The 22,296-nt window shown below is 37.4% G+C and overlaps 2 pseudogenes; one reads left to right on the top strand and one right to left on the bottom strand.

The window, feature by feature from the left end:
• Window positions 1-13,023: 13,023 nt before the first annotated feature.
• Window positions 13,024-13,659, bottom strand: LOC138170512 (elongation factor 1-beta pseudogene; annotated as a pseudogene).
• A 6,163-nt stretch (window positions 13,660-19,822) lies between these two features.
• LOC138170520 (transgelin-2-like) lies at window positions 19,823-21,915 on the top strand (annotated as a pseudogene).
• Window positions 21,916-22,296: the final 381 nt, after the last annotated feature.

Raw genomic sequence — 22,296 nt, forward strand, 5'->3', positions numbered from 1 at the left:
ACTCTTCCTTGTTTTACGAGACTACTTACAGCATCAACCTTTATACCTAAATCCAGCACCCATTTAGATGTGATTTTGGTATATGGTGTTAGGTAAAGGTCTATGCCCAGGTTCTGCCATACTATATTCCAGTTTTCCCAGCAGTTTTTGTCAAATAGTGAGTTCTTATCCCCCAAACCAGGGTCTTGGGGTTTATCAAACAATAGATTACTATAGTCATTGACTTCTGAATCTCTTGTGCCTAATCTATTCCATTGATCCACTCCTCTATTCTTCAGTCAGTACCAAGCAGTTTTGATAACTGCTGCTTTATAACAAAGACTGAAATCTGGTATAGCTAGTCCACATTCCTTGGCATTTCTTTTCATTAATTCCCTTGATATTCTGAATCATTTATTACTCCAAATGAATTTTATTATTTTTTCTAGCTCTATGAAGTAGTTTTTTTGTTAAATTAATTGCTATGACATTAAGTATATAATTTAATTTAGGTAAAATTGTCATTTTTATTATATTAGCTCGATCCAGGCATGAGCAATTGATATTTTTCCAATTAGTTAGATCTGACTTTATTTGTGTGAAAAGTGTTTTGTAGTTGTGGTCATATAGGTCCTGGGTTTGTTTTGGCAGGTAGATTCCCAAATATTTGGTAATGTCTACAGTAACTTTAAATGGGATTTCTCTTTCTATCTCTTGCTGTTAAATTTCACTGGAAATATATAGGAATGCCGAGGACTGGTGGTGGTTTATTTTATATCCTGAATCTTTGCCAAATTTATTTATTGTATCAAATAGTTTTTTTAATTGATTCCCTAGGATTCTCTAAGTATATCATTATATCATCTGGAAAGAGTGATAGTTTGGTCTTTTCTTTGCCAAATTTTATTCTTTGTTTTCTTCTTCTTCTCTAATTGTTACTGCTAACATTTCTAGTACCAGATTGAATAAGAGGGGTGATAGTAGACACCCTTGTTTTACACCTGATATTATGGGAAATGCTCCTAGCTTCTCCCCATTACATATAATACTTGCTGATGGCTTTATATAGATGCTACCTATTATTTTCAGGAAGGCTCCATTTATTCCTACATTTTCTAAAGCTGTTAATAGGAATGGATATTGTATTTTATCAAAAGCCTTTTCTGCATCTATTGAGATGATCAAGTGGTTTCTATTAGTTTTATTGTTGATATGATCAATTATACTGATGTTTTTCCAAATATTAAACAATCTGAGCATTCCCGGAATGCAATGGAATAATTCCTACCTGATCAAAATGTATTATTATTGAGATAAGTTGCTGTAGTCTTTTTGCTAGTATTTTATTTACAATTTTTGCATCTATATTCATGAGAGAGATTGGTCTATAATTTTTTTCTCTGTTTTATCTATTCCTTATTTAGGTATCAGTCCCAAATTTTGTCAGAAAAAGAATTTAGTAGGACTCCTTATTCACTAATTTTCCCAAATAGTTTGTAGAGTATTGGAATCAATTGTTCTTTAAATGTTTGATAGAATTCACTAGTAAATCCATCTGGCCCTGGAGATTTTTTTCCTAGGGAGTTCACTGATGGTTTATTCAATTTCTTTTTTTCTGAGATGGGGTTATTTAAGTAATTTACATCCTCTTCAGTTAATCTGGGTAACGTGTATTTTTGTAAATATTCATCCATTTCCCTAAGATTATCAATTTTATGTGCATAGAATTGGGAAAAATAATTCCTAATTAATTTTTTTATTTCCTGTTCTTTGGAGGTAGATTCACTCTTTTCATTTTTGATACTCATAATTTGGTTTTCTTCTTTCTTTTTTTATCATATTGACCAAGGGCCTATCAATTTTGTTTTTTGTTGTTGTTTTTTTATCAAACCAACACTTAGTTATATTTATTAATTCAATAGATTTCTTAATTTCATTTTAATTAATCTCTCCTTTCTTTTTAAATATTTCTAATATAGTATTTAATTGGGGATTTTGATTTTGTTCTTTTTCTAGGTTTTTCAACTGCATGCCCAATTTGTTGACCTCCCTTTTCTCTAATTTAATTATGTATGCACAGGGATATAAAACTTCCCCTAAGAACTGCCTTTAATGCATCCCACAAATTTTGGTATGTTGCCTCATTATTATCATTCTCTTGAATGAAATTACTGATTGTTTCTATAATTTCTTGTTTGACCCACTCATTCTTTAGGATGAAATTTCTTAATTTCCAATTGGTTTTTAGTCTGTCTTTCCCTGGCCATTTATTGCATATAATTTTTAATGCATCATGATATGAGAAGGATGCATTTAAAATTTCTGCCTTACCGAATAGAATTGTGAGGTTTTTATGCCCTAGAACATGGTCAATTTTTGAATATGTGCCATGAACCCCTGAGGAAAAAGTATTTTCCTTTTTATCCCCATTCAGTTTTCTCCAGAGATCTATCATACCTATCCTCTCTAAAATCCTGTTCACCTCCCTAACTTCTTTCTTATTTATGTTGAGTTTAGATTTATCAAGTTCAGAGAGGGGGAGATTAAGATCTCCCACTAGTATTGTTTTGCTACCTATTTCTTCTTCTAATTCCTTTACCTTCTCCTCTAGGAATTTGGATGCTATAACACTTGGTGCATATATGTTAAGTAGTGATATTGCTTAAGTAGTGATATTGTGCCTTTTAACAGGATATAGTTTCCTTCCTTATCTCGTTTAATTAAGTCAATTTTTGCTTTTGCTTCATCTTAGATCAGGATTGCTACCCCTGTTTTTTTTTTTTTTACTTTAGCTGAGGCATGATATATTTTACTCCAGCCTTTTACCTTTACCCTGTGTGTATCCCTCTGTTTCACATGTGTTTCTTGCAAACAGCATATTGTAGGATTATGATTTCTAATCCATTCTGCTACCTGTCTCAGTTATATGGGAGAGTTCATTCCATTCACATTTACAGTTATGATTGTTATCTGTTTTTTTCCCTCCATCCTATTCCTGCCCCTGTTAATGTTCATATCCCCCCTTTTCCCTTCCCCCTTTAACAGTTTTCCTTTTGACAACCACCTCCCTCAGTATTCCCTTATCAGCTCCCCTCCCTTTACCTCCCTTTCCCCCTTACTTCTTGCCCCCTACTAACTCCCCCTCCCTTTGATAGCCCTTCCCCCTCCTACTGCCTGTAGGATATTTTTATACTTAATGAAGTATGTTATTTCTTCTTTGCACCAAGAGTGACAGGAACAAATCTCATGCATAGCTCCTCTCACTCCCCTCTTTCCCTCTGAAATGATTCTTTTTGTGTTTCTTCTCCTTAGAGTCCCATGCTTAACTGGCTGTTATTCTCTCCTTGCACCAGAACCAATGATGGAAAAGGTCATATGATTCCCATCTCTCTCCCTTCTTTTCCTCTCTTATACAGTTTTTATACCTTTTTGTTTGGCATAATTTTCCCTTTTCCACTCATCCATTCCCATTCTTCCATTGCAGTCCCTTTGTAGCCCTTAATAAGATTTTTTTTTTAAATTATCATTTTGTGTATTTTATATTCTTACCCTCTACGTGTCTATAACCAGTTTGCTCTTATCAAACAGCAGGGTGTATCTGTGTGTGTGTGTGTGTGTGTGTGTGTGTGTGTGTGTGTGTTTTCCTTGTTTACCTTTCGACCTCACTGTTGCATCTCATAATTTGAGGTTGAATTTTCCATTAATTTCTGGCTTTTTTATCAAGAAAGTCTGGGACTCTGCTGCATCCTTGAATGACCATCTCTTTGCTGGAAGAATATGTTCAGTCTCACTGGGTATGTGATCCTTGGTTGTAACCCAAGCTATTTTGCCTTCTGGAAAATTGTATTCCACTGCCTCCGATCTTAGAGTCTAGAGGCTGCCAGATCCTGTGCAAAACTCACTGTAGACCCTTGAAATTTGAATTGTTTCTTTCTGACCACTTGAATTATTTTCTCTTTTATCTGGTAGTCCTGGATTTTGACCACAACATTTTGAGGTCTTTTCAGTTTGCGATCTCTTTCAGCCGGTAACCAGTGGATTTTCTTGATTTCTATTTCACCCTCAGGTTCTAGGATCTCAGGGCAGTTTTCCTTAACGAGCTCTTGGAGAATGTTATCCAGGCTCATTTTTCCATCATGCTTTTCTGGTAGTTGTATGATTCTCAGATTGCTTCTCCTGGATCTGTTTTCCAAGTCAGTTAATTTATCTTTAAGGTATTTTACCTCTTTTTCTAATTTCTCATTCTTGTTGTTTTATTTGACTAATTCTTGGTTGCTCATAGAATTATTTATTTCAATTTGGTTGATTCTATTTTTTAGCAAATCATTTTCCTTGGTTAATTTTTGGAGCTCCTTTTCCATATCATACACTTTTCCTTTTAGAGAGATGTTTTCTTCATTATAATGTTTTTCTAATTCTGCTATTTTGGTTTTGAGAGAATTATTCATTTTGTCTTCTATCTCTCTCATTCGGTTTTCAAAGTTCCTTTTGCTCTCATCTAGATCTTCTGTGCTTGGGACCCACTCCCTATTGATGTTTCAGCTGTGGGTGTGGAGTCCACATTGTCTTCCCTCTGAGGATAGTAGGACTCCAGAGTCTTTGTCTTTGTAGTCAGCTTTCTAACCATTTTGAGGCAGGGCCCTAGCCACGCCCTTCCTCTAGGGATCCCAAGCCTTTATTCTAGAGGGTTTTGCCCTGGGGCAAGAGTTATTATGTTTTCAGGGTGGGGGGGGGGTTTGGATCAGGTGAGGTTCACTCTGTCATCCTGGTCTATGGAGGTCCTGATAGGGGCTTTTTTTTAAATTTCTGGACTATGAAATGGTAGCCCCAGGAGTATTTGCTGTCCAGGACAAGGGCCCCTGTATTTGCTTCTTAACTTGTTCTTTCCAGTCCCAGCCCTTTGGTGATAGGCCTGGTAGTGGCCCTTGTGTTTGGTGGGGAGACTTGCCCTCTGAGTTGATCAGGCCCCTTCTGGGCCTGCCTCTGCCGGTGCACCTTCCGGGCCTCTCTCCCCAAAGTTCTTGAAGGATACCTTGAGAGTGTCCTTTTTGCTTCTTCTGACCACCATGTGAAAACTTGCCCTGTATGAGTTCTCCATAAAACAGTCTCTTTGACAAGTGTATGTTTTGTTTTCAAATGAGTGGCCAGTCCATTGGAATTGCACTCTTTGAAGCAGAGTATGAATGCTTCATAACTGCTTGGCAGTTTAGTTCCAGTAAGGATCTCAGTGTCTGGTACCTTATGCTTCTAGGTGATCTTCCAAATCTCCTAAGAGAAGTCAAATAAAATTGATTCAATTTCCTGTCATGGAACTAGCGAACTGTCTAGGTTTCACAGGCATACAATAATGAGGTCAGTAAAATGGTCCTGTAGACCTTAGTTTGGTAGTCAGTCTAATAATACCTCTTCTCTTGCATACTTTCCTTTGGAGTCTCCCAAACACTGAACTAGCTCTGGCAATGCATGAGTCACCCTCATTATCAATGTGTACATCCCTGGAAAGCACACTACCAAGGCAAGTGAATTTATCCACAACATTCTAACCTCTCCATTTGCTGCAACCAATGATTCCACATACGGATGGTGTGGGGATGGCTGATGGAGCACCTGTGTCTTCTTGGTGTTAATTGTTAGGCCAAAATTAACACAAGCAGCACAGAATTGATCTCTACTTTGTTGCATCTGAACTTTAGAGTCTTCATTGAGTGTACAATTAATGGGAAAGGCCTAAATCACTTCAGTAAAACTGGAATGCAGCCCAGTGCAGAAGGTATATGGACAAATCAGTGGAGACTCTTAGCTAATAATATCATGCAGTTAGAAATTATGTAATATTTAAGTTAATTCTTAAATTTTAAGACATATAAATTTGTATAATTTTTATCTCCTCTCTTATTTTATAAAAATGGACCAGAAAGGAGGAATAAAATACCACTTCCTTCCCAGTACCTTTCCTTGTCTAGCCTTGGCACCATCTTAACAACTTTGCAGATAAATTTTCAGATGCCAAATGGATAGGCACAAAAAGCAATGAAACAGAGGAATCCCAACAAATTAATCATTGAAGAAAAATAAGGGAATAAAACAGAATCTTTTGCTGCAAAAACACTAGCATGTGATTGATCAATTCAGCAAGTGAGAAATAAATCACTATACTTTTAGTGGTAGATTATAGAACTGGCCTAAAGTGAGTTATAAGATGGAACAACAGAAAATAAGTTTTCCAAAGGGAAGTGCAAACTACACCTTAAGCTGGTTTTCCTATCACACATGCATACGTTACAAGTTTTTTTACTTGCACTCATTTTCGTTTCAATTGAGTTTTTAGGTTTTAGCCAAAGGGAGCAAATTAAACCACAATTTATCAAAGGAGAAAAACAATGGTCAGGATTCTACTGAGAAATGTGCAAGGCTTAAGGAACTCTATGTGCAACAGTGCTTAGAATTCAAGTACTTCAAAGAACTCCTGAGAAATTCGAATTTTCATCTTTATTAAAATAGACTTTGGAGAGTATACTGAGTATTCTCGGTATATTTTCTTGTAACACAGCAGAAAAAATGAGCACATTGAAGGTCTTTTATATGCTGCTTTCTCTTAACTAGATGTCTGTTATGCATACATTTCATCTCTTTATGCCCTACTACATGGCCAACTTTTGAGTATGTGTCATGAACTGCTGAGAAGAAAGTATATTCCTTTTTATCTCCAATCAGTTTTATCCAGAGATCTATCATATCTAGCCTCTCTAAACTGCTATTTGCCTCCTTAAGTTATTTCTTGTTTATTTTGAGGTTGGATTTATCAAGCTCAGAGAGGGGGAAATTAAGGTCCTGCACTAGTATAGTTTTGCTATCTATTTCTTTCTCTAATTCCCTTATATTCTTCTCTAGAAATTTGAATGCTATACCACTTGGTGCATATATCTTAAGTAATGATATTGCTTCATTCTTGATGGTTGATATAGTTTCTTTCCTTGTCTCTTTTAATTAGATCTATTTTTGCTTTTCCCTTATGTGAGATAAGGATTGCTACCCCTGTTTTTTTTTTACTCTAGCTAAGGCGTAATATATTGTACTCCAGCCTTTTATTTTTACCTTGTGGGTATCCTTTTGTTTCAAAAGTGTTTCTTGTAAACAGCCTATTGAAGGAATGTGGTTTTTAATCCATTCTGCTATCTGCCTTTGTTTTATGGGAGAGTTCATCCTGTTCACATTCAGAGTAATGATGACTGTCTCTTTCTCTCCATCCTATACCCTCCCCTGCTTATGTTTTGGTTTCTTCCTTCTCCTTTCCCCTACTTAAGAGTATTCCTTTTGAACACCACCTTCCTCAGTGTTCCCTCCCTGTGCCCCCCGTCTTTACCTACTTTCTCCCCTTACTGTCATTTTCCTCCCTTCTAATCCCTGGTTTATCCCACGCTTGCCCTCCTACCGCTTATAGGACACAATAGATTGATACTTATCAGAGTATGTTATTCCCCCTTTAACCCCAAATCAATGAGAGTAAATTTTATACAGTGCTCCTCTCCCTCTCTTCTTTCCCTGTATTTAATGAGGTTTTGCATCTTTCCATGTTAGAATCTTAAACTTAACTGATTATGTTGATCCCTCTTTGAACCAGAACCAGTAAGAATAATGTTCAAATGATGTTCATCTACCTCTTTCCTTCCCCTCTACTATTTTTTTTTTATTTTACTATTTTACTATGTTTTTATGCCACTTAGTATGGCATAATTTACCTTTTACTGCCTCATCCTTTCCTTTTTTCTCATTACAGTCCTTTTGATGCCTTAATAAGGCTTTCCTTTTTTTATCACCAGATTAGTTCATTTTACCCACACCTTCTATCTATGTATATATAATACTTTTAAAGGTCATGATCATACAAATTTCGATATTGACCCCTATCAGCTTCTCATATAGGGATGTAAACTTTTTGCTCTTATTGTATCCCAAATTATGTGCATGTGTGTGTGCATATGTGCATGTGTGTGTGTTTTTTATTGTTTACCTTTTTATGTCTTTCTTGAGTCTTGTAATTGGAGGTCAAATTTTCCATTGAGCTATGGCTTTTTTTATCAGGAAAGTCTGGAAGTCCCTTATTTCATTAAATGACCATCTCCTTGCCTGAAAGATTTTTCTCAGTTTTGTCAGGTAGTTAATCCTTGGTTGTAGTCCTATCTCTTTTGCCCTAGGACATATCAAATCCCAATCCCTCTGATCTTTTAATGTAGACGTTGATTGCTCCTATGTGATCCTGACTGTAGTTCTATGATATTTAGATTGTTTCTTTTTACCTGGTTGCAGAATTTTCTCCTTAATCTTGTAATTCTGGAATTTGACTACTATATTTCTTGGGGTTTTCAATTTGGGATCTCTTTAAGGAGGAATCTGGTGAATTCTTTGAATAACTCTTTTACCTTCTGATTCTAGGATTCAGGACAGCTTTCCTGGACAATCTCTTCGATGATGTTGTCCAGGTTGCTTTTTTAATCATGGCTTTCTGGTAGACAATAATGCTTCAGTTGTCTCTCTTGAATATGTTCTCTAGGTCAGTTGTTTTTCCAGTGAGATATTTTACACTTTCTTCCAATTTTTCAAATCTTCATGTTTTGTTTGGTTGACTTTTGGTGCATCAAAGAGTCTTGAGCTTCAGTTTGACTGATTCTAATTTTTAGTTACTTATTCTCTTCTGTCATTTTTGAAGGTCCTTTTTTTGGGAGGTATTTTCTGCAATTAGTTCACTAATTTCACTTTTTAAGGATTTGTTTTTTTTCAGTGAGACTTTTTTTTTCCAATTTGGTCACTGTAGATTTAAATTTGTATTTTACTTCCCTAATTTGGCCTTTAAAATCTTTCTTGAGCTCCTCCAAGAATACTTTTTGGGTTTGAGATGAGTGCATATTTCCTTCTGCGGTCTCATGTGTGAGCATAGAGTCCAAGTTGTCCTCTGTATTTGGTTGTTCTTGCTCACTATAATAAGCTCTATTCGATTTTCTTGCCTTGCCCTTCTCCTTCTTAGCTTCTTTCCTTCCCATTGTAATTTCATATTTCCTAATTTCTCAGGCTGGTAGCTAAGGTCCTGGTTGTTGATTTTGTATGTTGTAGCCTCTGGGTGTCTAGATTGAGGCCAAGCCCAGGAGTCTCAGTGTTTCCCCTGAGTTATGCTGATGCTCATAGAGTACTAGGTGGAGGAGGGGTGGTCTGACCACTTCAGATTTCTGCATCTATGCTCCTGCACAACAGCTCAGGAAGGCTTTGCTAATCAAGTGAAGTAGGGTTTGTTGGGACCCCCCTGCCCTTCTCTTCAGAATACTTGCTGCTTCAGTTAAGTCCCTTCTCAGTTACTCCCAAGCCTGAGCCTATTTCCACTATCTCAGGATTTCTCTCTGGGTGGGACACTTCTCTCAGGGTTTTCTAGGACAGGGAGGGAGAATCAGAGGAGCCAGAGGTTACTTTGCCATCCTAGCCCCACAGAAAGTCAGGCAGATAATTTCTAAATTTCCAGTCTGGGGGCTTATAGCCCCAGGAGAAGCTGCTGTCTCTGCAGGGTCCCAAATCCTGTCTTACCTGGCTGTAATGGATCCTTCCTTCCTGTGGTGGGATGCTGGTGAGATGGCTGAGAATTGCCCTTGGGGTGGGTGAATCCAGTGTCTGGGGCTCCTTCTCTGTCTGCTGTAGTCTGCTCTCTAGTCTGAGCTGCTGCAGCCCCCACATGCTCCATGCTCCCCCTGCCTGGACCCATGTGGGCACTTTCCTGGGCTGGACTCTGCCATGCTCTGTCTCCCAGTGGACACTGAAACTCTAAAATCCCTTCAGATTCACTTTTTTTAAAGTTTAGTGAAGGGTTACACAGAGGAGCTTAGAAAAGTTACTGCTTCTGTTCTGCCATCTTGGCTAAAAACCTGTTATTTGAGTCTTGCATTTACTATGTTATTTTTTTGGTTTAAGACCTTTTGGGGGAAGGGAGAGGAGAGCTGGAAGGACTATAGGTCAGTAGAGAGAAGGGGAAAGTTATAATTATCTTCCTTCCTACCTATGTCTCAAATGCATGAACTGTAATTTAAGCCAGTGAATATCAGTAGTGATATGTACTCATAGCCCCAGACTCTACAGAGCTCAGCTCCTTATAGCCCAAGTCAGAATTCTAAGCAGGGTGAATATGATGACTAACAACTAGAATTATTCAAAACTACCAGTTTTCACCTGATGACTTTCACAGGCAATCACATACTTCTCAGGACACCGCTTCTGAAATCTCAGTAATATCAGTCTGGTGGTGATGTCTTCTGCAAGAAAATTTTAACTGGAACCATATACCCACATAAATCTTTCATAGGCATATTTCATCTCATTGTGGATGTAGTGAAATCCCAATTAACTAGAGTCAGCATTGATAATCATTTCTAGTTGATGAGTGCTACAATACCAAGTTTCAATTTGGAAGAGACTTTCTAATTAAAGCACATTAAGAGATTTCAATCTCAGGCTTCCACTTGAAATTTCAGATTGAAAATGATCAGGGGCATAAGGGAGAAACTTCTAGTAACCAGAGGAGGTTTTATAGCCTTTACCAATCAGTTTTGGTATCATACAGAGAATTGAAACCTATGGGCCAGGTTCTTTTACTGGGTGAATGTTATACATGATAGAATGGTAAAATTTAGAATCCACAGATACTTTTTCTCCTGTGTCTAAGTATCTCTATAACTTAGAACAAAGTTAATTCGTCTAATAGAAAGAGCACGGGTTGGAATTCAGGAGACCTGTCTGGTTTCTAATTATAGTTAAGATATTAATTACAGAATGGCTTTGATGGTGTTATTTAATGTCTCTGATGCTCAGTTTCCTTATATTTAAAATAAGAGAATTAGACTCTATGTGTATGTAAGCTCTAGCTTTCAAATTCTAGGATTTCAAAACTGAAAATTATTTTATTATAAAATTATTTTTAATAATTAATTTTGGCAACTTTTTCATTAGTTTCCATTACTATTAAAAATTAACATTGAAGAAACAAAATACTTAATCTGATTCTGTTGTATCCCTCTATGGGATATTACAAAAAATGCTTATTTTCATATCTGTTCCCCTTCTACAATCCTCACAACTTCCAGTTTATATTACCCAAATTGAGGTATTTTCTTATTTTTATCACATTTGTACCAATTTCCTTGCTTATGATGGTCTTTGTGTAACTACCCTAATTATATGTACTGCAGAACTCCAGAAAGCAAGATATAACATATCTCAAGAACTCTTTCAATGAATCCCATTGTAAAGATTAGAAAGATAAACTCTTGATGAACAAATCAATCATCCAAAAATACAGTTCTCTACATGCAAATTGTAGCTATCTAGATTCACTCAAGAATACTAACTATTGTTTAGTTGGCTGCAATTATAACTTATGCCTCCTCTCTGTTAGCTAGCCATTGGGCAGGAAGAGATGAAGGAGATAGCAGGAACAAAGCTAATGGAAGACAAGTAGTATCATAGACCAATAGAGGTGAAAGGCACCTTTCACATGTTGAAACCTTTTATTCCACAGATGAAGAAATTTAGAAACAATGGTTTTCCCAGTTGTTGACACATTTAGGACTAGGATTAAAGTTTCCTGACACATAATCTAGTTTCTCTGTCACAATTGCTGCTATCTCTACCTAACAACTGATTTCAAGATGCAGGAAATGTCAGTTCATTTTGATTCAGTTTCTACAGAAAGCAAAAATTCACTGATTTTTTTCAATAAGTGCAAAAGACTGTCCTGTGGCCAGGTCAGTTTGCTAGAGAAGAGAGATCAGCAACAGAACTAATCTAAAATATCTATGTCAATGCATTCTTGACTTCCTAACAATGTGTGACATGGTCACCTGCCAACATTTGCTTGTTAAGACCTATTGGAGGACTTGACTACTGATCAGTTATAACTTGCATTTTGTGTGTTTATTTGGAAAATTATGCAATCACTATAACTTTAGATCTGTTAAACAATTGATGAAACATGAATGAACAGTTTTTTTTCAAAATTTTCTTAGCTTTTGTTCTTTCCTTATGGTTCTACTTTCCCTTTATTTTAATTAAATGCTCCACGATTGCTTCTAAAGCTACTATCAACTCACTGGGTTGTTCCAGAGAAAACTATGAAGTGGTATCTCCCACTTTGCTCTAAGTGATGTTTTTTTTTCCTTTAAATTTTCATGTATACAATATGCTGGAATCCCATTTATACCCACCATATGACTTTGTTTGGCCTCTGAGGGATACTCATTTCTAATTCATCAGAGACTATTGTGGTTCTATGAGTCACAGAGAAATAAATTAGAGAAATTATATCAATTACTAATAACTTGGGGAGATCTGGAGTTCCCCCTTTTTTCTAAAGTTGTGATTTTAAAAGTTCAATCTCTTGAAGGACATTATGGATAATGAGATTGGACTAACAATGTTGTTCATACCTCTCCCAGTAGCCATGGTGTTCTACTCAGGTTTGGGTGAGATAAATTATTTGAATAGATTGCCCAAGGCTGGGGGTAACTTAAGAAGCAAAGATATAATCAAAGTTCAGGTCCTGCTCTTCATTGTAATATTCTTTCTCTCATTAATTAATGATTATTTATTGCCACCTTCAGTAACACCCTTATTCCAATGGGCATATAAACTGTGAGCTCTTGCCATAATTGTCTTTGTTCCAAGAGAGAGACAGCCAAATGATTTTTATTAAATTGCTGGTGTTATAAGTAAAATGGTCAAATTACCCAGAATTTATGACTCTCAACCTATTTAAAGGCCACATAAGACTACCATTAGCATACTGGCATTAAAACTTTGTATGTGAGTTGGGGTGACATGGGGTTCTTTTTTTCTGAAAAAAAAAATTGGGACAATAAAAGAGCATTGTAATTTCCTGAAAGGGATACAGTCCACTTTCTTTCCTGTGTTTGGAGAGTAGACATTTTGTAAAAATTTAATTCAAAATTAAATTTTATTTTTTTCTTGGTTGCAAAGGTTTTTATTTAAATGTAATTTTTAGGATGGTAGATTTTAGATCTTATTGAAGGTAGCAACATCCACGGATTGTGCATAGTCTTCAATGGCAGTATCCCTTACACTAGCATATCTGTACCAACTTTATCATCCTCAACCACACATTGTATCTGAAGCTTCTTGATGCCATATGCCACTAGAACTAGTTTAGAAGATCCCCAGACCAAGCCATCTGCCTGAATGCTTCTGACTCACTCCTCCAATTTTGCCATATCTGTCTCATCATCCCAAGTTTTACATCCAGTAAGATAGAAGACTTGACAAAAATTGCAGGGTTTTTTGTATTATTATTCTTCCTTTGATTCATACTGAGCAAAGCATTTTTCTCTTAGCTTCTTCACTTTCCTCCTCATTATATCTGTAGCTCCACTTCCGATGGTATTTTCCACATCAGTAGGTCCATACTTGCCCAAAGCCTTCTTTATTCCTGGCAAGCTTGCCTTTTCCTTTTCATAGGACTTAATGGGTTATACTAGTTCAGACCATGGTACAGGTCAACTGGTGGAGGGCCACAGATGGCTTCAAATACAGGTCAGCATGGGATGGCACAAACTCTTAGAGTTAGCTCTTGTCTGCCAGAAAGCCCTTGAGGTGCTGCAGACCCAGGGGTGTCTTGAGATCTCTGAAGCCCATGGGTGGGAGGGACCAGGAGGAGGAGAAAGCAGCCCAGAGGCAACAGAGCAACTGAGCTCTGGGTAGGAAAACAGCACAGGGTGGCAACACACTAGCACAGGCTATCAAATGAAAAAAAGGCAACAGTATACATTTTAATATCAAACACATTACCTTTAAGCTATAAAATAACAGCTTTGCTCTAAAGTTAATTTTTCATTTACTTCCACCCAAATTCCATTGTTCTTAGAAGAATGTTTATTATACAGATTATTTTATTGTTTGCAATAAACTATAATTTCCATCACTGTTCCTTTTGAGTTTCTTCTCCAGATTAAAGTGTTTGACCTTTTCTGCCTTTACTTATATTGAAATTTTTAATATTCTCTTTAATTATTCTTTTTAAATTTTTTTAGTCTTCATTAATTGGATTATTTACTTTCAGTTTACAAAATTCAGTTCCATAATTTCATGAGTTTCAAATTTTCTCTCCCTCCCTCCCCTCCCCCACCCCATGGAGGCATACAATCAAGTAGAGTATCTGCAAATACTTTCACACAATACATTCATTAGTCAGTTTCTAAAGAAGGATTTTATCAGATGGAATGAACAAAGGGCAAGAGGAAACAAAACCAAACAAGAAAAAGAAAAAGCTCAAGTAGCTTGTTTAAATCTGGATTCAAACTCAGTTCTTTCTAGTTCTTTCTGTGGATGTAGACATCTCTCAACATCATGATTCTTTTGGGGTTGATATATAACCCTGCATTGCTGTGAAGACTCCAGTCTATCAAAGCTGGTCGTGAAACATATGTTGTGTCTGTAATTATGTACAAATTTCTCCTGGTTCTGCTCTTCTCACTCAGCATCAGTTCATATAAACCTCTTCAGGTAAATATGAAGTCCATCTTGTGTCAGAAAGAAATAGCTATGTAATTCCAGGCCTAACATTTGAACCCCAGGCCATTCCATTCTGAATATACATTGTTCTATGATTTCAGAAAGTAAACAATATCATTTCTTCTTAGTGAAAGTGAGTGTGGTATAGTAGCAGCTAGAGCATGAACTTGAAGTCAGGAAGACTTGGTTTCCAATATTACCTCTGATGATGTAACTCTGTGACCTCTATCAAAGCTCAGTTTCTTCATCCATAAAATTGTAGGTTTGGGAGTGGAGGAGGGTAGACTAGATGGTCTTTGTGGCTAATTCCCGCTCTAAATCTATTATTCCTTTTTTATAATTTAATTTATTTATTTACTTTTAGTTTACAGCATTCAGTTGCCCAATCTCTTAAGTTTCAAATTTTCTTCCCTTCCCTCTCCTTCCCCCCCCCAACATAGAGGCATGTAATCAAATATAGCTTCTACAGAAACCTTCACATTGAAAGATAGTCATGTTGTAAAGGATTATAACCAACAGGGTGAACAATCAGAAAGAAGGGATAAAACAAAACAAAACACAAACAAAAGAGCAAATAGTTTGCTTCAATCTGCAGACTCTGTAGCTTTTCTCTGGATGTCGATATCTCTTTCCATCATGAGTCTTTTGTAGTTGTCTTCTAACCATGTAGTCTATCAAAGTTAGTCATTACACATATGATGTGTTTGTAATTGTGTACAAAGGTGTCCTGGTTCTGCTCTCCTTACCCAGAATCACTTTATATAAGTCCTCCAAGTTATTTTGAAGTCCCTCAACTCCTCATTTCTTATAGCACAGTATTATTCCATTACATTCATATAACCCTACTTGTTTAGCCATTCCCCAATTGATGGGCATCCCCTTGAATTCCATTTCTTTGCCACCACAAATAGCGCTGCTATAAATATTTTTGTACATATGAGTCTTTTTTCCCACTTCCATGATTTCTTTGGGACACAGTCCCAGAAGTGGTATTGCTGGGTCATAATGTATGCACTTATTTATAGCTCTTTGGACATAGTTCAAAATTGCTCTCCAGAATGGTTGAATTAGTTCACAATGCTACAAACAATTCATTAGTATTCTAATTTTTCCATATCCTCTCTGGCATTTGTCATTTTCCTGTTTTGTCAGCTTAGCCTGGTGAGATCTGGTGTCATCTGACTGGTGAGATGTGGTACCCCAAAGTTGTTTTGATTTGCATTTCTTTAATCAATAGTGTAAATCTATGATTCTTTGAAAAATGAAATGATATCTGCACTATCTGCATCATTGAGTTCCTATGAGTTTCAGGTATGTAAAGCATTTTGCAAATTTAAAATCATTATCTAAAGTACCAGTACTTATTATGAGGCAAGTAAAGAATAATCCTGGTGAACAGTTGTATATAATACTTTACTTACCACTATATTAATAAACACTAATTATTCCTTAATCATTGTTATGCTTTCTAACATCTCATTCATTTTAATGTGTCTATTATCTAAAATAAAAATCCAGGCATAATTCAGACTGCTGAGTTGTGAGTTTCTATAACACAGACTACTGAAGCTTAGTAAACTCTTATAAAACAAATGCAAAAAAACTTGCATTTTTCCTGTAGAAACTATTCATCTTTCTGATACTATAATGCTTTAGTTATGAATATCTCAAAGACAGAGATATTCTGAATTATGACAAACTATAAAATAAAATTATTGTGAATATACTTAGTGCAGTTGAATCTATATTAAATTAAGACTGACTGAGTAGGGTATAAGGTAAAAGAGTAGAGTGGCTCATATCTCAAGCAACAGTTTCAGTTCTCATTAAGATGCTAATGATGGAAAACATGTTTCAGCAGGTTAAAATTTGGGCAAGTGAGGCAGCCAGGTGGTGCAGTCCATAAGAGCACTGGCCCCAGAGTTGGGAGACCCAGGATCAATTCCAACCTCAGATACTTAACACCCACACAAAATAACTGGCCGTGTAACCTTGAGCAAGTTACTTAAACCCAAATGCCTTAAAAAATGAGCAAGTGCCCCCAAATCACATATTTGACCTAGAAGAGTTTTCTAGTTTAACCTCATCATATTTTAGAGAGGAAGAAAACAAATAATATGGGAGAGAGAAGCCTACAGGGATTAGGTGACTTGCTTTGTTTATGCTTATTGCAAAAAGTGGCAGTTCTAGCGTTAGAGAATATATCTTCTACTCTAGTACTTTCTAATTTGTCTGGAACTACCTTAACAAAAATCAGAGACTCAAGTTTCTAATTAGATAAAATAGCAAACTCTGTGGTCCAAATTAGCTTCTCAAACCATCTGATTATATTATATAACACTATTTGTAACAAGAAAAATTCTAAAGATCATTGCAGATTCTGATAATAACTTCTGAATCTCCCCCACTAAAAAGATTTCCTGTAATAGTTCATTATATAATGGCCCAAGTCCTATATACCTCTGAACAGCTAGTCCCTAATTATCAAGTGGAATCATGGTCTAAGTTTGTCACTTTTTCACACTATAATGTGGTCATCGTTGGGGTCATCCTATCAGACATAATTCTTTATTCTGTGTTTCTTTCTCCTGATAGAACTGAATCTTCATATAATCTTTACACTGTGACTTTTAGTAACATGGGTTATATAAATTAACAGTATAAATATAAAAAACTTATTACTAAGTTTTTACATTCATTTAATCAAAGGTACTGCCTATTTAATATAAGAACAAATAGTTTGGGGTGGCCAGGTGGCTCAGAGAGTAAGAGCACCGGTCCCAGTGTCAGGATGACCTGGGGATCAAATCTTGGCTCAAATACTTAGCACCACACCCAGAAATATTGTGACATTGAGCAAGTTACTTAACCCCAATTGCTTTAAAAAAAAGAACAAATAGGTCACTGAAAGGACAGAAAACTGAATTTATATGAGGAAAATTGATAAAATCAAATTATGAAGGACACGCTGTCTGTAATAAAATGTTGAGGAAAAATACAAACCCTTCTAAGGACTAGACATTGCCTCTCAAATGGACATACCAAGAAGATGAATTTGGAGGGAGAACAAAGACTAAGGAAGCCATAACTTCAGGGAATTGTGGTAACCATCTTATTTGCATGTGCCTTTTCAAAATTCTAATGTTCATAACTAAAGAATAATAAATAATACAAATGGGGACCTTGGGAAGCTATATTCATTTATTTCCCACCAAACAACTTTTCTGAACTTCTTGATCCCCTCAAACTGATCATTCTGAAACATGAAATTAATTCTGAAACTTTTGCCTTCTCAGATCATTTCCTGTTTTGGCTGAAGGACTTCATCCTTCCCCTGAGCTCTGTAGCACCCTCCATCCTCCCTACCCCCTGAGACTTTTTCAGTTTTTTTTATGTGTTATATTCCACAATTAGATTGTGAGAACTTTGAGGGCAGGGACTGCTTTGTAACTTTCTTTGTATCCCCTGATTTTAGAACAATGCCTAAAAAATAGCAGACTCTTAATATATGTTTATTAACTCTGATTCTAAAATATGCACACTTTTTAGGGTACTACTTGAAAGACTGGTGAAATTGGAGAGTTTCACATAACAAGTTAAAGATATCACTGCTTACACCAGGCAATGACTTGACACCTTAAAATCCAGGGAAGTTATAGGATGAAATCCATAGAAGAAATGAAAAAAAGAAGAAAAGGAAGAATCTGAACTCGAAAGCAGTTGGGTACAGAAATCATTAGAGACTCTGAAAAAATAAGTATACAAAAGTTGGCAGCAGTTGAGCTGAGAGCTTTGAAGATATTCCTACAAAAAGACATCACAGAAGAAAATGATCAAAAACCAACTGGCATTTGTAAACACCTATGTCCTAAGTACTGAGATAGGAGTACTGCATAAGTACAAGATTTGAGGATATAAGATACTCTTTACTCTTTTACATTTTATCAGGGGAGGCTACATAATTGTATATGTAAATGTATGTAACAATATATGTGTATATACAGAATAAAATTGTAAAGATAAGGTAGCTAAATAGAGGGTAGTTAGAGATAGAAGAAACTAGTAATTGTGTGTGTGTTGGTTGGGGGTTTGGAAATAGGAAAGACTTTTTTGGAGAAGGTGGTGCCTGTGCTGTGACTTAAAAAAGTAGCAGTGATATTAAAGCTATTATACGCATGGGGGTTGGTCAATGTAAAGGAAATGAAAGTGAGAAGACCAGGCTGGTGAATTGCCCAATGTGAGATATGGAATAATATAAATTGAAATTGAAAACATAGATCAGGGACAGGCTGTGGGACTAAAGAGATGGCCTTATTATATTATACCTAAGAGCATTAGGGAGCCATTGGGATTTAAAGAGGATTGTTTATAGGATAGAGAACCAGTTCCCTATGGAGGTAGGGAGAAATGATATAATGGTAGGGAGAAAAAGCATATCAAATTGGAAATCAATGCAATATTCTAGGTGAAAGATGATGAAAACCTAATGCTATACTCTCTATTCAGCTATATAAATAAAAGTAGAGTTCTTTCTCTGCATGTGGATAGCATGTTCTATCATGAGGCTTTTGGATTTATTTTAGATCCTTGCATTGCTGAGAAGAACTAAATCTGTAAAAGTGAGTCATCACACATTGAGGTTGTTTCTGTGTACTAAGTTCTCTTTAAAATACATATATATATATATATATATATGATTTAATATCATACATTAATGTTTAAAAGGCACTTTTTTCTTTTTTTTTAATTTTATGTATATTTTTAGTTTACAACATTCTTTACAACAAGATTTTGTTACAGATTTTCTCCCTATCTTTCCCCAACCCACCACCCCAAAACAGAGATACCCCCTCCCCCAAACTGTTCTCTGCTATATCTTCCCCCATGCACCCTTTGACTTTCCAGTAAGGCAAGATGGAAGTCCATAACCCAGTGCCTGTATATCTTATTTCCCAGTAGCATGTAAAATAATAATAATAATAATAATAATAATCTTTTGAACATTACTTTTAAAACGTTGAATTTCAGATTCTTTCTCTTCTTCCCTCATCATCATTTTTATTGGGGAGATAAGCAATTCAATAAAGGTTGTACAAGGGATATATTGTAAAAGACAGACTATATTTCATTCCAACCTATCCCAACCCCCACTTGTTGCATTTTCTGCTTTGACCATATGCTTTTTCAAAACTGAGTACTTCTGGCCACTCACTGCACGCTGCGCCCCAGCCCGTTATGCTCTCCATCCACTGCCTCGTGGTAAAGATACCTGCATCATCATCTCAGAATGGCCAACAGGGGACCTGCTTGCGGACTGAGCCGGGAGGTACAGCAGAAAATGGAGAAGCAGTATGATGCGGATCTGGAGAAGATTCTCATTCAGTGGACTACCACACAGTGCCACAGGGATGTTGGGAGGCCCCAGGCTGGGCAAGTGAATTTCCAGAACTGGCTCAAAGATGGCATGGTGCTGTGTGAACTCATCAATAGGCTATACCCTGAAGGCCACGGCCCAGTAAAGAAGAGTAAGGCTTCAGGCATGGCCTTCAAACAGAAGGAAGACATTTCTCAGTTCCTCCAGGCAGCAGAGTGCTATGGCATCAATGCCACTGATATCTTCCAAACTGTGGACCTCTGGGAATGAAATAATATGGCATGTGTGCAGCCGACACTGATGAACCTGGGTGGGCTGGTGTAATGTAATGTAATGCCAAGGAAAGGCAACTTCCCAAGGTTCACAATACCAGCATAGGTGCTCTCCATTTTATTCAGTGACCAACCAAGAACAGAGAAGATCAAAACATGACATCATTCAAAATACAGCATTTACTAAGTGTGATTAAATAATCTCCAAGTACTACCCCACCTCAGGACCTTCCATTCATTCAATCAATTACAAAGTCCCTGTTCTAAATACTACTCCACCCCTAGGCTGTACCTTCATTTAGTCCACCACAAAGCCCCTCTTCTCAAATGGAGATTAGTTTCCAAACATAAGTAAAGTACATTCATTTGCTCAACCATAGAACACAAAAAGGTCAAAAGTTCCCCACCCCTGGATCACAATTGAATCTACCCCAGAGTTACAGCAAGTTTAAGCACAGCACTTAATACCCAAATGGAGGTCTTTTCTTCATCTTGACATGAGGCAAGTTGTCAGCAATCTTAGTTCCTGGGGAGACAAGGCTTAGCAAGGCCACAAGATACATTGCCAGTCTCTTCATTGATTCATCCTCTGTCTGCAGAACAGTCCTAGAACCTCTGAAAACATGAGCAAAACCCTCTCCCAGGATTTCTGTAAACATACAACAAGAAAATCCTTCTTCAGGGCTTCGGAACCAACAGAAAGGTTCCCAGACCCCTGCAACAACAGCACTGTCCTTCACCAGTAGACAGTATTCACTCTCTGTCTGCAGGACAGTCTCAGGAGCTCTTAGCCAACAGCCAGGTTCCAGGATTTCTTCAACAGGACTGTCTTTCACCAGTGGACAAATTTGGCAAAACAACATCAAAACAGACAGACAAAGTACCAGCAAAACAGCCATGTCTCCTCAATCCTTGGCAGCTCCGGGGGCAGGTCTCAAAAGTCCAGGGCAATTCAAAGTGGCCCTCAGCAAACCATTCAGTCTCTCTCTGCCTCCATGAGGGTGCTGCTTCCAAAAAGTTCTTCTGCCTCTCTCTTGTCTCTCCAAATCTATGTCACCAGCTCCTCCCAATTCAGGACTCTCTTTTCACATCAACAAGTCCATCCCACAGGTGGGATTAACAGTCTCTGGGTTTTAACACAATCAATTTGAAAACCAAGCCAATACAGGGGGATCTTTATATTGCATTACTATCACAGCTGGTAGTGGCTCGGGATGATGGGTTCTTCTCTGGAGATCCTAACTGGTTCACTAAGAAGTCCAAGGAGAATCCCTGAAATTTCACAGATAACCAACTGCAGGAGGGCAAGAATGTCATAGGGCTGCAGATGGGCACCAACCGTGGGGCCTCTCAGGCAGGCATGACTTGATATGGGATGCCATGCCAGATCTTCTGATCACCACTCTTTCTCACCCTCCCTTGAATGGTTAATATATTTCTAGCAGTGACATTCCTAGGATGCCCGTGAAACTATCAAGCCCCTTCTGTTCCAGCTCTTCCTCTTCCCTGCCTACTCCTATCCATTGGTGGCACTGCTTCTCCTGTTGTGGCTACAGGTGCTGAGCATTTCCTTCTTACCTTGAATTTACTGTAATACTCTCCCTGTCCCCCAAATCAGCAAAAGTGGACTGACCACCCCCCCATCCTCCCTTCTCCTGGACCAAAACTGGGGAGTACTGACCACTTTAACATTCCTGTTCATTCTCCCACCCTGGTTTGTCATGTCATTTGGGAATTTTGCACCCATATTGCCATTCTTTAGGCCAGGGTTCAAGGCACTACCTTGAAAGGAGGTGACATGGGACCAATTTCTCTTCCACAAAGTTGTTCTTCCTGCTCCCTCCACCCCCAGCCTTGCTACTGTGGGGATTTAATTTATAGGGAGGGGCCTATGGTGGCTGCTGTCCTGGCCACAACTGGACTTTGAAAGCCACACATTTGGGTAGGCCTCTCCTTGGCAGGGGCCTCTTTTTCCCTCGGTCCCTCCCTTCTTGGTATTCCCTTTCTCCTGTTCTCTTCTTTATCCAGTGGCCTGAGACAGGATTAGGGGTGGAGGGGATGTCCAGGGAGGTGGGTTGGCCTTGCCTTGTCTTCTCTCCTCCATCCTTCCCCCTT

This window comes from Petaurus breviceps, unplaced genomic scaffold (genome assembly GCF_028583685.1).
Source record: "Petaurus breviceps papuanus isolate PSGF00001 unplaced genomic scaffold, PetGlider_PUasm1.0 126, whole genome shotgun sequence".
In the NCBI taxonomy this organism is placed as follows: Eukaryota; Metazoa; Chordata; class Mammalia; order Diprotodontia; family Petauridae; genus Petaurus; species Petaurus breviceps.